At 39.1% G+C, this 15727-nt stretch overlaps 1 long non-coding RNA gene across 1 annotated transcript; it reads right to left on the bottom strand.

Annotated features, from left to right (window-relative positions):
* Positions 1–2674: 2674 nt before the first annotated feature.
* Positions 2675–5495, bottom strand: LOC108105572. Its single transcript, XR_001772365.2, has 3 exons — positions 4364–5495; positions 4107–4291; positions 2675–4027 (listed from the first exon to the last, which is right to left on the bottom strand). It is a non-coding gene; the product is annotated as an uncharacterized LOC108105572 (long non-coding RNA).
* Between the last annotated feature and the right edge of the window lie 10232 nt (positions 5496–15727).

Below are 15727 nucleotides of genomic sequence, written 5' to 3'. Positions count from 1 at the left end.
TGGGTTAAAAGTAATCTGATTCTGTTTGGGTAGAAGTTGTTGTTATTTGCGTTCTGTATTGAGTCTATTGTTGCTGGGGAGTCGGAACAGATAATGAATTTGGTTCTTAATAATTTCGATTGCTTCTAGGATGGCTATTGTTTCTGAGGTAAGGACGGATGAATAATAAAGCAGAGTGCCATATTTGAAAATGTTTGTTTCTGTTGTAATGGCATACGTTATGGTGTCATTCATTTTTGAACCGTCGATGAATATGAAATTATGTGGTTTAAGTTTATTCTTTGAGTGTTCGAACAGTTTTCGGTATGTTTCTGAGGATGTTTCGTGTTTCTTGTACGTTCGGAATGATGTGTCTATTTTTGTATTTATAAGGTTTTATTGTTTTGTAAGGTAGAATAAGTGCTAGGCTTAGTTTGATTGTCTGGTCTATTATTTGTGACTTTTTCCTTTTGGTTTTTTTATGTTTGATAAACTTGTGGATTGGTGTGTTTTTTGAAAATATTAAGTTTTGAGATAGTTTGGCAGTTTGAAGGTCTCGTCTCATTTTTAGTAGAGGAATATTTGCTTCGTAGAGTAAGTAATTTATTGGAGAAGAGCGATAGGCTCCAAGGGCTAGACGGATTGCAGAGTTAAACGGTTTTTTTACTTTGTTTAAAATACTTTTGGGAGACTGTCCGTATAGAAACAGACCGTAGTCTAATTTGGCTATGAGTGTTGCCTTCGCGACATTGAATAGTGTTTAAGTATTGCAGTTACATTTAAGACTAAACATTTTATTATGTTTAGCTTACTATGGAGTTTAGGCAAAAGAGTATTAATGTGTGTGTTCCATTTATATTTGTTGATTATTGTTATTCCTAGAATTTTTAGTGCAATTGTATTTTTTGCATATGTGGAGGTGTTGGCATTTGGATGGGGATAGCGATGCCCCTGAGTAGGAGCGAGTATCGTTAAAGAGGTTGTCTAGGTTGAAGATTTTGTTTTTATTAAAGTTTACTATAAGAAAGAAGTAGTCGCGTATGCATTAAATTTGATTTCTTTATTAATGGATATGATGTCTTATAGTTTATTGAAGGCGATTAGGAATAGTATTACGGATATGGAACCTTGGGGAATTCCATTGAATAAGGGTAATGAGTTCGATGTATGTGGCCCGACTCGGACAGTTATTTTTCTGTTAGTCGTGAAGTTTTTTATGTAGTTGATTATTTTTGGACCTATTTTCCATTTCTGGAGTTAGTCGATTACTGAGCGTACACCGACTCGGTTAAAGGCTCTTGATAAATCAAGAGTTACGAGGGAGGTGTGCATTTTTGACTTCGTTATAAGATAGTCTACATAAAGTAGGCAGTCAGAAGTCGAATTGCCTTTTTTAAATCCGAATTGGTTTTCGTTCAGTAGGTTATCATATGTCACGAACCACTAGAGTCTTTTGGCTATACTTTTATCTAGTGTTTTGGCTATACAGCAGTTGAGCGAAAATTATCTGTGTTCGGCTTGATGATTGGAATGATTAGACTTGTTTTGTAAGCTTGTTGTATGTGATAGTTAAATATTTCGTTGAAAAGTTTTGTTATTCTGTTTTTTGTTATGGTGGAGCTATTTTTGATCATTTGATATGATATTCTGTTTAGTCCAGGGGCAGATCCTTTTAATGTTTGTAGGGCTGAGGTAAGTTCTAAGAATGTTATGTTTTTTCTATGGTTTGGGCTATTGCAGAGGGGGTATAATTTTGAAAGTTTCCTTTATATTTGTGGTTTCGGAACTCCTCTGAGAAGGAGAGGTCTGAGAAATGTCGTGCAAATATGTTAGAAATTTCGTTGCTGGCTAATGTTGTCTCATTGTTTTGTGGGTTTGTGAACGCATGCATTTGTTTAACTGGGTTGAGTTAGCAGAAGCGACTTATATTGGATCAAATTTTGGATGAGGGGGTAGCGGGTTGGATGGTAGAGTTGAAAGAGTTGGAAGCTTCTTTTTTACTTTATTTAGTTCGAACCTAAATTTTGCATTTTTGCGCCTAAAGTCTATAACATTTTCTACTGTAATTATTCGGTTTAATTTTTTCCAAGCAAGTTGTTTTTGTTGTCGTAGTTGGTGGAGGTGTTTGTTTTACCATGAAACCCTGTATGGATGAGTATTTGGTGAAGTTTGTGGAATGGAAAGGTTTGCGCTATATAGGATAATTCTGTTAATTTGGGCTGCTTCTTTGCTAAGGTTTTGGGAAATTGAATATTTTTCGTTTATTGAATTTTTGTGTTTTAGTTGATGGAAATAGGGTCGTGATAAGTGGTCGCTACCATGAAGGTCATTCAGTATTTCCTACTAAGCGTGGGGGCCAAAATTATAGAGCAGAGTGTGAGGTCGATGTGGGTATAAGTATTGTGAGTTGAAAAATGTGTGGGAGATTTGTCGTTCAGTAGAATAAGGTGTGTGTGTTTGTTGTTGGTGATCCCCATAATTAGTGAGGGTGCTTGTTGTGTGTTAAATGTGTTTTAATAATGTGGTTAGTAATGTTTTTGGTGGGAGATATGCATATTGAAAATATGTTTAATTTTAGTTTAGATTCTAAATTTATGACCATTGCTTTTAGGTCGTCTGTGATGTTAGGGATAGTGTATTGAATTGACTAATGAACTAAAAGTGCTACGCCGCCAAATCTTGCTATGTTGCTATGTTTGTTAATAGTTTGTAGTTTATTGGGGTTGGTATATTATTATTGACATTTAAGTGAAAACTAAAGCTTGTAACATAACTTCTTTGGTAATGTTAACGCTTATGTTTGAGTCTTATTTTGGGTTTGAGTTTCTATATGGATTCGCTGTCGCTGTTATTAACGTGTTTTTTTTTGTTTAGAGCTTTGGCCTTTGTCTTAGATGCTTTAATATTCGTTGTCAGGTTATTAAATTTATCTTCAGGGAAGATTTTTATTTATAGGTTTTCTGTGAGTTGTGACGAGTATGGTGTGGCTAGTTTTCTGGTATGTGTTATGCAATCAGTATCCATGTCTTCTAGTTTGTCGTAATCTTAGTGCTGATGGTCTTGAAGAGTTTTGTGTTTGTAAGTGTTTTGGCATAGGTGTTCCTCAATTGAAATCCGTCTCTTTCGCAATAAATACGTTGGGCCGTTTTGTGGTCAACTTTCTGTGTGGTTTTAATAGCTGTTAATTTACGTTTACATTTACGGTCGATTAGGCTGTGCTGATGGTCAAGTTCAGGGTTGTTTTTGCAGTTTAGGCATTTTTTTTCATTTTTGCATGTTTGTCCGTCGCTTGTGTATTTTATTTCTGAGCAATTAGGAGCATTTTCTGCATCGGAGTGGTAGAGGGATGTACCCACGTACAGAAACTGTTTCGTAACCGATTCGCAATAATTCTGGGAATTTGTATGTATCAAATGTTATTATGATCAAGCCTGTTTCAACCAAAGTGGTGTTGTTTCTCAGAGTTATAGTTGTTTTCTCGATTCATTATTTTTTCACTTCGCTCACTTTTTGTGCTTTTAGCTCTTGTAGAATTGTGTCTTTGTCAATATATCTAAGGTCGTTACAATAAATAACTCCCTTAGAGAAGCTCAATGTTTTGTGTTCACTTATTGTAACTTCGATTTCCGCGATTGTTGTAAGTTTAAGAAGCTTTCTGGCTTGCAATTCATTTTTGGTTTTTATTAAAAATGTACCGTCTCTTATTTTTTTGCATCTGTCGACTTCTCCTCCACTGACAAAGTCTACGGATTTTTTAAATATGAATGGTGATATTCATATTCAGTCATTTAATTATGATAAATTTTGTGTCGCCTAATTGGGAATGATTATGATGAGCGTTTGAAAATGTCTTTTGGGTCCGTCATGATAGCTAATGAAGGGCTTGAGCCGGCATTAGAGATTTTCGTGTGTTTGGTTTTGTTGGGTATTTTAATTTCTCTTTGTGGTTGATATTTGTTTGTGCAAGATGATTTGCTGATAACGTTTTTGGCTTGCAAGAAGCTAGGCTGTACACTGTTTTGGCATCTCTCCGGAGGTTGAAGTTGTACTGTGAAAATTTGTTGCACATGTTTAAGATCAATGTTATTTCAAGTTTCCACTCACATTATTTATATTATATCATTTACCTTCCTTCAGATTTCCTGGTAGATTAACTCCCGCCTTTGGTCCGCCCCTTTTGTCTTTTCCGAAGTTTTCATTTTGTATCGTTTTTGAATTGTTTGTGTGTCACAATGCTTGTCGATTTTCTCTTTAGCCAGCAACACATTTTTATTTGGTTTTCACTTGTATTGGTTTCGTCAAAAACCGCTTTCTTTTTTATAGTGGAAAAAAATTAATATTACATTAATAATTAATACATTATTTAATTAATATATTTATTTACTTATAGAGTAGCAACGCAAATATGATCAGTCAGCCGTCTGTTCGCATGTAAACAGTCCAATGCTGGGTCAGCAAAGATTCCGTCGCAGACTTATTGTCCGGTTAACTAAGCTAACTTATATTATTGTTAAATACAATTTGTAGGGCCTGACTTCTTGCACAGAAAAACCAGTAACGCATTAGTCAATTTCCGCGACTATAAGATACCCGTAACTGTCTTATCTAAATTCAAAATTACCAGCAGAAATATATATACATAAGTATGTTTAACAGCTGATGGTTACGTCCCTGTACATGTGAAACCTTATAACCTACATAATAAAGTTCAGATCTAAAACATTTTTGGTACATTGTAAGAAATTGGCTAAAAATAATATACAAGTTAAAAAAAAAATAAAAAATTAATATTATGAACGCCACAGTTTTCCGCGGTTAGTGGGCGCGATAAGGTGGCTAGAATAGCTATGTCTGATCCTAACTTTCTTTTAGCTTTTATACGCAGTTTTAAATTCTTAGCATGTTAAGTTTTCCGAGCTTTGTAGGCTTTTGAGTGGACGGTGGCCAGATGCGAATTAAAAGCATATAAAAACTTTTTAAATATTACAATTATTTTTGATTATATATGTCTCGAAAAAAATAATTTTTAGTTAGAAATATGATTCAAAAATAAGCTACTTCTTGCTAGAAATACGTCTCAAAAACGAGGGAATTTTGAAAAAAAATGTTAGGCTCGCTGGAAAAAATTTAGAAAAGAATCGGATCAAGAACTATAAGACCACACCCATCAACACAGGCTCAGACTAGTCAGTCCCAAATTCTCCACGACCAGACTGAAAAACAAAATTCTCATTACATTCCAGACCCATAACCACAGACTCAATTCAGGCAAAATAATCCATCCCAAATTTTCCACGAAAAAATTTTCTTATTACGGGCATTTGAAAAGAGAATATTGTATACCAGGGAAAATAAACTTAAATTAGGAAAGTTTTATTAGAAAGTCTTAGAGTACCTAAAACTCCTAACCGAGATTTAATTATGTATACAAGAAACTCTTAGAATAATTAAGTTCAGTTTGAGGGTTCAGAAAGATAAGCGAACTTCAACTGAGTAAGAACCCGTTTAATATTGTGAGAAAGGAAAAATAAAATAACATTTTTTAACCGAAATCTTTAATTATATATATGACCAATATTTAAATAAAAATCTAGTTTTATTACCTGTAAATATGGCGATAATGGCTTTAATAAATACACGTCAGAGTGGAGATTATAGTCCGTACTCCTAAAACTTTTTAAAAATTACTTGGAACCTATGCAAAGTTCAAAAGCATATTTTTTAACCCCCCTGCACGGTTTTGTTTCTTTCTGCACTTACATACATATTAATGAAGCAATTTCTACTTACTACTTGGATAGTTAAATTTTAATGTCAAGTACATACTGTGTATGTACATACAGTTAGTCAATAAAGTATTCGTTGCGAGGTCCTACCTGACTAAATGCATGTGTCTCTTAATGAAAGAGTAAAAACTCGATTGTTTAAGTTTTTTTCAATTTAACACCATTTTAACATTCAAAGTATAACTAAAATTAGGAAAACAGGAAAACTGTCGTCAAAAATATATTCATTTTTTTATTTTGAACTAAATATTAAGGTTTTTGGTTTTAGTATATTTTGTGGAAGCCCTTATTTTTCCTTATCGATTTTTATCGATTTTTTTATTGCATCTTTATTATTTCCCTTATTTTTAACTTACACTGAAATTATATGCATGTTCCTTAATTTCCTAGTTCTTCTCTCTAATCCTCAGAAGGTAACTCACTGTCTCCAGTTAGCTACGGATCAGTAGCTCCGGACGTCCATACCGTACTTCACTGCTGCTCGGACCTCGCCTTACACGGCTTTCACTGCCTCTAGTTATTCTCCAATTCTGTGCACTGCTAAGGTGCCATTCTCTCCGTGAACGCGCATAGGAATATTGTAAACTCCTCTGGATGACCCAAGAAGGTATGCTCATCGTCGCTATTCCATATGATTGGGGCGATGGTGTAGATACCTCAAAATTGTGTGAAGGCACCGTGGCGAATGAACATAAACTATTTTAGGCTGCGCAGTGGCGTTAACATAAAATGGCGGAGAATAGCTCAATGTTGTTGTTGTATATGTGCGTGTGACACGTTACCCGTTTGCACAATGGACGCCGAGTGTCGGTGCCAAATTTCCACTTAATTGAGCCAGCAAATGCTCATCCAAAGATTTCGTCACTACTTACACGTATTTTGCCCGTCGCATTGGGCTGATGTTTACTTGCCGCTTTCTATCGGATTTTTCACATTACCAATCGCCAGCCACACTAATCGCAGTTGCAGAAACACCTGAGATGTGCAGTCTGCGGCTCCGTCGGGGAGATTGCTTTCAGAGAACGTCAAGGGTGTCTTTTTTTGGCACCCGAATCACACTCATACATTTCGAGTGTTTGTCGCACTCATGTACAGCAAGAAAAGATCACACACCCGGAGTACACAGATCGCTTTGTGTGTTTTGAGTGTTTGCGTTTTTGTCACCCACTCAATTCTATGCATATGATTCTAATGCACATACACCCGACACACTCAAAGCAAATGAAGGGAGTGTCTGAGACACCCATGTTTTAGGGAAAAGTGAGTCGGGTGTCTTGAAATGAGTCGGGTGTCTTGAAATGATTCGAGTGTCTTGAAATGATTCGAGTGTCTTGAAATGATTCGAGTGTTTCGGGTGTCTGCAACTGACCTGAGTGTTTCGGGTGTCTTCAGCTGTATTGCATGAGCAGGTCATGGAGGGTTGACCGAATAATTTTACATGAAAGGAAGGAAATCCCAATAATTATTAGAGCCCTTATCGGTTACAATAGGAAATTTATTTATTAATTATTTGTTGCAGATGTTTAGAATCAATGTTATTTTAAGATCCCACTCACATTATTTATGTCATTTACCTTCTTTCCTTCCCTTTTTGTCCTCTCCGAAGTGTTAATTTTGTATCTTTTTTGAATTGTTTGTGTGTCACTGTATTTCACTATTTTCTCTTTAGCAAGCAAGACGTTTTCATTAGGTTTTTACTTGTATTGGTTTGGTCAAACAGTGGGAAAAAACCATTAGTTGATCGCTAATTAATATATATTTAATACTTATAAATTGATATCGTGAAAAATCTTTTCTCACAGTAGCTACGCAAATATGATAAGTCAGCCGTCTGTTCGCATGTAAACAGTCCAATGCTGTTTTTTATATTAGTGTGTGAGGATACTAATCACGGGCCGGGATATAGGCTTCAGTCAGCCCAGGGTCCCCTACAGAAATATTTGTACTGAGACAGGCAGGAAAAGGATGCGAGGTGGTCTTCGAGGGGGGAGTCGGAGTTTCTTTGGCGACTGATCCCGTCTACCGGGAATCGGTTGTCTGGCCCCGTCAGCCAGGAGCCGATGCCCAAGCTACGAGGGAGAATATAGGCGACCGATCCCGTCTGTCGGGAATCGGTTGTCCGGCCTCGTCAGCCGGGAGCCGGTGCACAAACTACGAAGGAGGGAAAGGATGGGAGAGATGGGGGAAAATGCGGTTCCGTCATCCGGAGACCGCTTGCCGCCCGATTCCTAGTGACCGAGATTGGGGAAAATGATTCTGGAGCCGAGTATTTGTGTATTAGTACAGTTATTTTATTCACATGTCTTGCTTTTGTAGTATGCACTAAAATTGAATACCCACTGTACCGAGTTCTTAAAGGGTACGCACTGTAACGTTTTGTTGCAGTGTTTACATAATTCATGGTCCCGGTCATACACCCCAAGTGGCCGAAATATGCACCGATTGCTTGTAACGGTCCTGCTTTGGGGTGGCTGGGACAGTTCACCGGCTTGTTTAGTTAAGAATAGAACAGATCTTAGTTATTTATTTCCTATCTATGGTTACAGAGTTAATTCACAGGGGATCGGTTGGTCGTGGCCGTGGATGGTCTGCGGGCCTGGGGAAGAGAGCTTCCGACGAGGGGTATCCGCGGGTTCGATGCTCCGTTGTGGGCCGGGGGGATGCCGCGTGAGGGCAGGGCCACGCCGTCTTGGTAATCCGCTAGCTAAGAAAGGGAGATAAAAATAGAAATGATGGAGCGTGTGTCGGCCCGTAAAAAGAAAAGAACCCTGGGGTTCGGTATGAGAAAGATTGAATTGAAACCCAGTGGGTCTCGGGTGAGATGATGGCGCGAGGCCCTTGGGGTCCGACACGTAAGAGATGCAAAGCCCCTGTGGGTCTCTTGCGAGAGATAACACAAGGCCCTTTGGGTCCGACGTGTGAGTGATGCAAAGACCCAGTGGGTCTCTTGCGAGAGATAACACGAGGCCCTTTGGGTCCGACGTGTGAGCGATGCAAAGCCCCTGTGGGGCTCTTGCGAGAGATGACGCGAGGCCCTTGGGGCCCGACGCGTAAAAGACGCAAAGCCTGGTGAGGCTGTTGCGAGCGTGCCGGCAGTGATCCAGTGGATCTGCTGCGGGCAAGCATCGGCGGTGCCGATGGCAGTGCTCCCTCGGTATGACCGAGGTCGAATTTATTAGATTTAGCCTTCGGCTAAATCCGACCAAAAAGTGACGAGTGCTGGTGAGGGTGCCCAATTCCGGAAGAGGGCTGATCTTACCTGGGTGAGATCCACCGCAAAAGTGATTCTTCCCAGAAACCGGTCCTCCTTATATACTCCGTGACTGCAGTCAGTGTGCCCGTTCCCGAAAATCCCTTTATGTGGTGTGCCCGTTCGGCCCGGCAGTGTGACCGACCGTGGTTTACTAAGGCGCGTCCGCGCATTCAAATTCAAATCTAATTTATTTCTTCTTAACTAATCAACTTAACAAACGAGTACTTCAGTGTTTTTTCTACTTATAACTATAAAACGAACTATCCTATATACTCCATGATTGCCCTTACGGCTATTCTTACTTCCTAACATTATTCCTTATTTCAACTTTTATGCGCCCCGGGCGTCATATGCTATGGCTTAGGCCACTCGCAGAAAGTGCTAGCGTCGGTATAATTGCATGAACGGACCGCATGTGCGTACCCCTCGCGCTCCTCACATAAGAGGGCATATGTTTATATACATAAGTACATATATAGCCGTCTCTCTGTCGCCGTCTGCGAGCAGCGCAGCAACGAGACTTAGCCTTAATTAGACTTAAAAGAATATTGTAAAGACACAATCAATTCAAGCGGCAATTGGAGCGGCACCTCTCCTGCTCCCTGAAATAAAGAATAAACCAAGTACAACAAGTTTGTTTTATATTTCATGGCGATCCTGCCGTTTAAACATTTCATGGCGACCCCCGCCATGGGCCACAGCAGTAAAGCTACAAAGTGAACTTGACCTTCTGAAGTCAAGTATAAAAAAGCCCAAGACGGCAGTCACAACTCACCCAATTACTAAATTAATGAAAAATACTAAACCTCCATCACCTAAGGAAATACCGAGGAGGAAGGACCGCTGCCCCGCCGACTGCCCAGGGCCACTAAGCAGAGTGCACTGTAAATACACATGCACAGGGAAAAACAACTAGTGTGAGAGGCCATCCGCCCCTTACACCTCCGTGGGAGAAGCTGCCTGTGCGAAGCCAGCACCGGCACCGCCTGAGCCCATAGGCCCAGGACAACAGCAGCAGATACAAAGCGTGGGAGGCACGACCGCCACCTGCGCCTTCGAGGGAGCTTCAGCATAGCCAAGCCGGCGACGACCAGCTGACGCGGACCGGAAAGAGCATCAAAAGAAACATCGCAGCAGAGGACGCAGGATTAACCCATGCACTGCGTTGCATATTTTTTTTGATTGCACTGCGAGGCATATTTTTTTTATATAACATAATATAAATTGTAAAATTGAGCGGAACCATCTCTGCCCAATTAGTCGTGCAGCCCGTAAGGCTATGCAAAACAGTAGGTAGAAACCTGTAAAGATAGATAAAAGATAATGCAATAAGCAAATCCTCAATAGAAAACAACAATAATTATATTCCAAATTACGAGGTGTGTTCAAAAAGTAAGGTGACTCTTCAAATTTCGCGAATTTCAAATTTTTCGATTATCGATTTTTTTGTTTTGTTATATTGGTACACTCTTCCCTAACATCTGTACCAAGTTTCAATGGAACATCCTCTTTTGTTTGGTTGTGAGAGGCGTAAAGTTACAAGTTGTTTTGCGAGCTCGGCGATTTTTTGCTATCGAAAAATATGGATCAAAGGATTTGGATTTTTTGGCCAAAAACAACACCACAATAATGCCTCAGCCACCATATTCACCGGATTTGGCCCCATGTGACTTTTTCTTGTTCCCAAAACTGAAGATAATCGAAAAATTTGAAAAATTTGAAATTTGAAAAGTCACCTTACTTTTTGAACACACCTCGTATAACTTCTAAAAGGTTTCGATAATCGAAAAATTTGAAATTCGCGAAATTTGAAGAGTCACCTTACTTTTTGAACACACCTCGTATAACATAAAGGTATAGTACCACCTCCAAAAGTGACTTTGGATATAAATACAGTGGATTCCACTGCCAATGTCATAAACAAAGTAGAATCCAATAATATTGATTTATATTGAGTACATGTACTTTTAATAATCATTGTTGTCATAATGTGCGCAAATTTCTTTTATAAAATATATAAGCTGCACAAAGATGTTTAAAGAAAAGATATATGAGCCGGGCTAATGACCTGGATAAAATCTAAGCAACATTGCTTAAACATACAATATATATGTAATAAATAAAAAAAAATAAAAATAATTTTATACAGATATAATTTTTAAAAAAATGGCTAAACTAACTACAATGACCATGATATAATGGATTGAAAGAAATAAACAATATCAAAGCAAATTTTGACCAGTCTAGAAGAACACAGTCAGAAAACATGTTGAAATATTAAAAGAGAACTTTAACGAAGCGCGAATACTAATACATGGTCACGGGGAGAGATTGAATCAAGATCAATTGTCTCAGGTATCTAAACTTCTGATACGACTACGATCTAATTTAATATCGGTTAAACAAAAATTCAGTTTAGAAATAGTAATACCGAATGTTCTAAACACTCCCATAGCAGTAGATACTGCACCTGACCCAGAATCAGCTGAAACAAACGAATTAAAATATAAGAGGTACCCCCAAAATACCCCAAAATAGAAGAGGAAGATTTAAATAATTTTACTATTCCAGCGGTATATACTTATAGAGATAGTTACACAGATTCTGATACTCCTAGCGAGACAAGCAACCTTACCACAATGGCGCAATCCAATATTGATTTCATAAATACAGCATCCAAGCTGATACCAGTTTTTGATGGTAAAGCGGAACATCTTACAAATTTTGTGGATGCGTTAGAAATAGTAGAGTCAATAAAGGGGGAGCACGAACAACTCGCTGTCTCCATAATAAAAACAAAACTAAAGGGTGCCGCTAGAAATCTAATAGGAAACGAAACAACGATTTCCGAGGTGATTTCTAGACTAAAAGGCAACGTCAAGGGTGAAACTGTAGAAGTATTGTCAGCAAAACTGATGAACCTACAGCAACGCAACAATACTACAAACCAATACACACAAGAGGTTGAGCAGATGGCGAAAGCCTTAGAAGGAGCATACATATCAGACGGACTATCACTAGAATTGGCCAGAAATTATTCCACTCGGCATGCCGGCAAGGCAATGACTAAGAACTGCGCAATTGATAAACTTATCATGCAGGCTGGCACCTTCAACACAATGAATGATGCTATATCCAAGTTCGTCAACAGTTGCACGGAAGCAACTGGACAACCTAATACTGTCCTTTATTTCAAAAATTATTCACAGCGTGGGGGAAACAGTGGACGTGTAAACTTCAGAGGAAACTATAGTAGTCGTAATAATAATTACAACAACTACAACAGTTCCAACTATAACAGTAATAGACGAGGCCGATATAGAGGAAACTCAAGAGGCCGTGGCAACTAGAATGGAGGCCACAGTAACCGTAACACAAATAATTCTGTGAGAATTCCCCAGAATAATTCGGGAAACTCTCACCCTTCAGATACTCATCAGTAAACCACAATTTTCACACCATCAATCTTAGTTTTAATATCTTTCAACCATCTTTCAACTTTTTGCATTCGTGTAAAATCGGTAGATAGTGAGCATTTAACACATAATTTAACAGAACATTTTTTATATTTGGGTGTTAAATTTAATTTCGTCGTGGACCCAAATTGTGTTTTAATTCCTCAACATCTCGTAATGAGCACCAATTTAGGGTTCAATTTCAAGACAGAAAAATAATTGATTTATTTTGTTTTCGTTTCTTTTTTTTCTGTAACCTGTTGCCAAAAAAATTTCCTAAATTTGCCGCGCGTCCGCCATTTTCCAAGCCTCAACGCTATTTTCTTGGGACTTCCATCCCGCTTATAAATTAGTTATTTTTATTGTAGAGGTTCCCTTGCTGCTGTCTCCGTGCAGAAGTCCGGTTTGTTATTTCCCTCTAAGTATTTAAGTTTACAGTGGAGGTTCCCTCGCCGCTGTCTCGGTATAGAAGTCCGGTTAGTAATTTCTCTCTAATGGTGAATTACGGAGTTTAGGATGGAAGGGTGACTGCCCTTCTTAACCTGCTGGCCTAGAGACTCAGTCAGTTTGTAAATGATAAAATGTTAACGGCAGTTGCCGGAGTTATATTGAATGAGCTTGTGCTTTTTATTCGGTGAATATCAAAATTGAACTGAACTTAAAGCTAACATAAAAAGAGACTCATAGCGGCCACTCCAATGGGTAGTGCTTGCCGGCTGTGCACGGGCTTCCGGCCAGACGCTGTGTCAGCAATTTGGCCGGAGTGAACTTTCGGACGATCGGTCATTGCCGTCGCCCGGTTAACTTAGTTAACTTATTTATTCGTTGTCTTTTATTTATCGGCCAGTGCATCCTTTTCCGCTAAGTGTCGTTACATATATTATAAAGGAGAGAGCCACCGGCCGAATACCACACATACACACTCTCGCACTGATATCGCTGCCAGTTCTTTCGACTCTCTCTCTTTGCATTTTCGTTTCTGTCGTTGGACAAGTACAAGCGTTGTTGTTGTTTTTCGCAGCGTTTTCGGTTTTCTGGCTAAGCTTGTGATATCCTTTAAATTTTATGCGTGCGGCGTATTAGTGCCGAAGAAATTAACAAATAAAATATTAATTTTATTTTGTTTTTTCGAAATTTTACTGGTCCCTTTCTTGCATACGTTCGGAATATACCACTCGTTTATTTTTTATTTTTTATATTATTCGTTACCTCTTTCGAATTAAAATAAATTTTTTTAAACTCTTCGATTCTTAAACAATTTTAATAAGCAATAACATGGCGAGCAAAGATAATGAAGAGCTTAGACAATAAGAATAAGAGAGTAAACGAGATGGAATAATGCGGAGTATATCCCGAACACAGCAGTGTTTACAAGAGGGTCGACTATCTCTAAATCTTGTCGAATTAGAATGTCGATTAGAAATTTTAAATTCGCACATTGAAAATTCTTCTTTGATTCAGAATCAAATCGAAGCAAAAGACGCAGAGTTAGGCGGATGAGCGCCGATGATGCTGCTCCGCCGGTGAAGCGCACTTCCCAATGCCGTTTGCCGAGCGTTGCTCTTCCAACCATCAGCGGAAGCACTCCGAATTTAAAAATATTATAATCCTTTTCGAAACATTTGTCGACAAACTCTGCACAATATTGAAAAATTTAATCATTTGATATCGTGTCTGGCTGGCGACGCTTTAGGCACAGTCAGGGCGTTCCAAGTCACTGCGGCTAATTACCCCACAGCCCTGGCTAGCCTGAAGCAAGTGTACGATAATGATTGTCTGATTTTCTTCGACAATATATCGACACTTTTCAATCTGCCAAAAATGTCCCAGCCATCAGCTACAGCCTTGAGAAACCTGATCGACACAGTCAGAGCTCTTTATAACAAATGCCATCCTCATCCATTTAAAAATGAGCAAAGTCGATGCAGGAACAAAGAGAAAGTGGGAAGAACAGAACAGCAAATCTTCTCACCACACATTGTTGCAAAGATACTCTGCTAATACAAAAAATGACTCTGGTTCACAAGTAAATTTTGTGACCGATGAGCTCGTTCAGAGACGACAAATTAAAAGAGGTTCGTGGGTATGAGTTTGCGGGGCATTGGTGAAACTATTGCTCAAGCAACAACAAAAAATACACGCAATAGTGAAGTCGTGAATAGGAAGCAGTCAGTTGTCGTCTGATTTTTATGTTTTAAGAAATATTTCTGGTAATCATCCGGATCAAGCGGTGAACACCAGCGGGTGGAGGGTACCTGAAAATACTCTATTGGCAGATCCATTCTTCTTCAAGCCCCAAAAAATTGACATGCTTATCGGCGTAGATTTGTTCTGTGAAATTCTGTCAGTTGGCCATATAAAGCAGGGGCCTGAACTTCCCATTTTACAAAAAACTGTTCCGGGCTGAATAGTGTCATGGAGATGTGCCTCGGAAAACAAAATAAAGACAGAAAATTCGGTACATCTCAGCTGTCAGGAAAAAGCCCTAGAGTCAATAGACACCACCCTGCAGAAATTTTGGTCTGTGGAGGACTTGCCGCCTAAGGCTTAAGTCCATAACTCAAATCTGACCCAATAACTCTTGGTTCGTCGTATGAAGTTGCGAAACGTCGATTTTTGTCGCTTGAAAGGAGATTGTCAAAAGATCCTTCGTTAAAGAATATGTATCTGGATTTCATGGAAGAATATGTATCACTGGGCCACATATCCTCTCCAATGATAAAATTCCAGATGGCCCACACTATTTCACTCCGCACCAATGCGTGCAGCGGCCACAAAGCACTTCATCCAAGTTGAGAGTGGTATTCGATGCCTCAAGCCGCACATCGACACAGGTTGTGTTGAATAACATTCTGATGGTAGGCCCCACGATTCGAGAGGAGCTATATTCTACGCTGATGGTCGAGGAAGCTGACCGAAATTTCCAGCTCATAGTGTGGAGGCGAGATCCTTCTGGGTCTCTGAAGATCTTCAAGTTGAATACCGTAACATATGAAACTTCGTTGAGAACCTGCAAAGTCTTCGTGATGAAGTTTCTCTGGTTTTGCAAGAGGCAGGTTTTGAATTGGCAAAGTGAATTTCAAACCGCCCAGAGATCTCCGCATCTCTGCAGACGTAACCAAAACCTTTGGAGTGGTCTGGTTACCTAGAAAAGATTAAGTTTAATTTCGGTTGGATGACTCTTTCCTGGATCTTCGTGCGACAAAAAGTAAGCCTTTGGGAAGCCTTTAAGGCAATTTTTCTTCAACTGCCCA

The sequence above is a fragment of the Drosophila eugracilis genome, unplaced genomic scaffold (genome assembly GCF_018153835.1).
Source record: "Drosophila eugracilis isolate 14026-0451.02 unplaced genomic scaffold, ASM1815383v1 contig_1497, whole genome shotgun sequence".
In the NCBI taxonomy this organism is placed as follows: Eukaryota; Metazoa; Arthropoda; class Insecta; order Diptera; family Drosophilidae; genus Drosophila; species Drosophila eugracilis.
The sequence above is the reverse complement of the archived record's forward strand: the minus strand, read 5'-3'. Positions and strand labels throughout refer to the sequence as shown.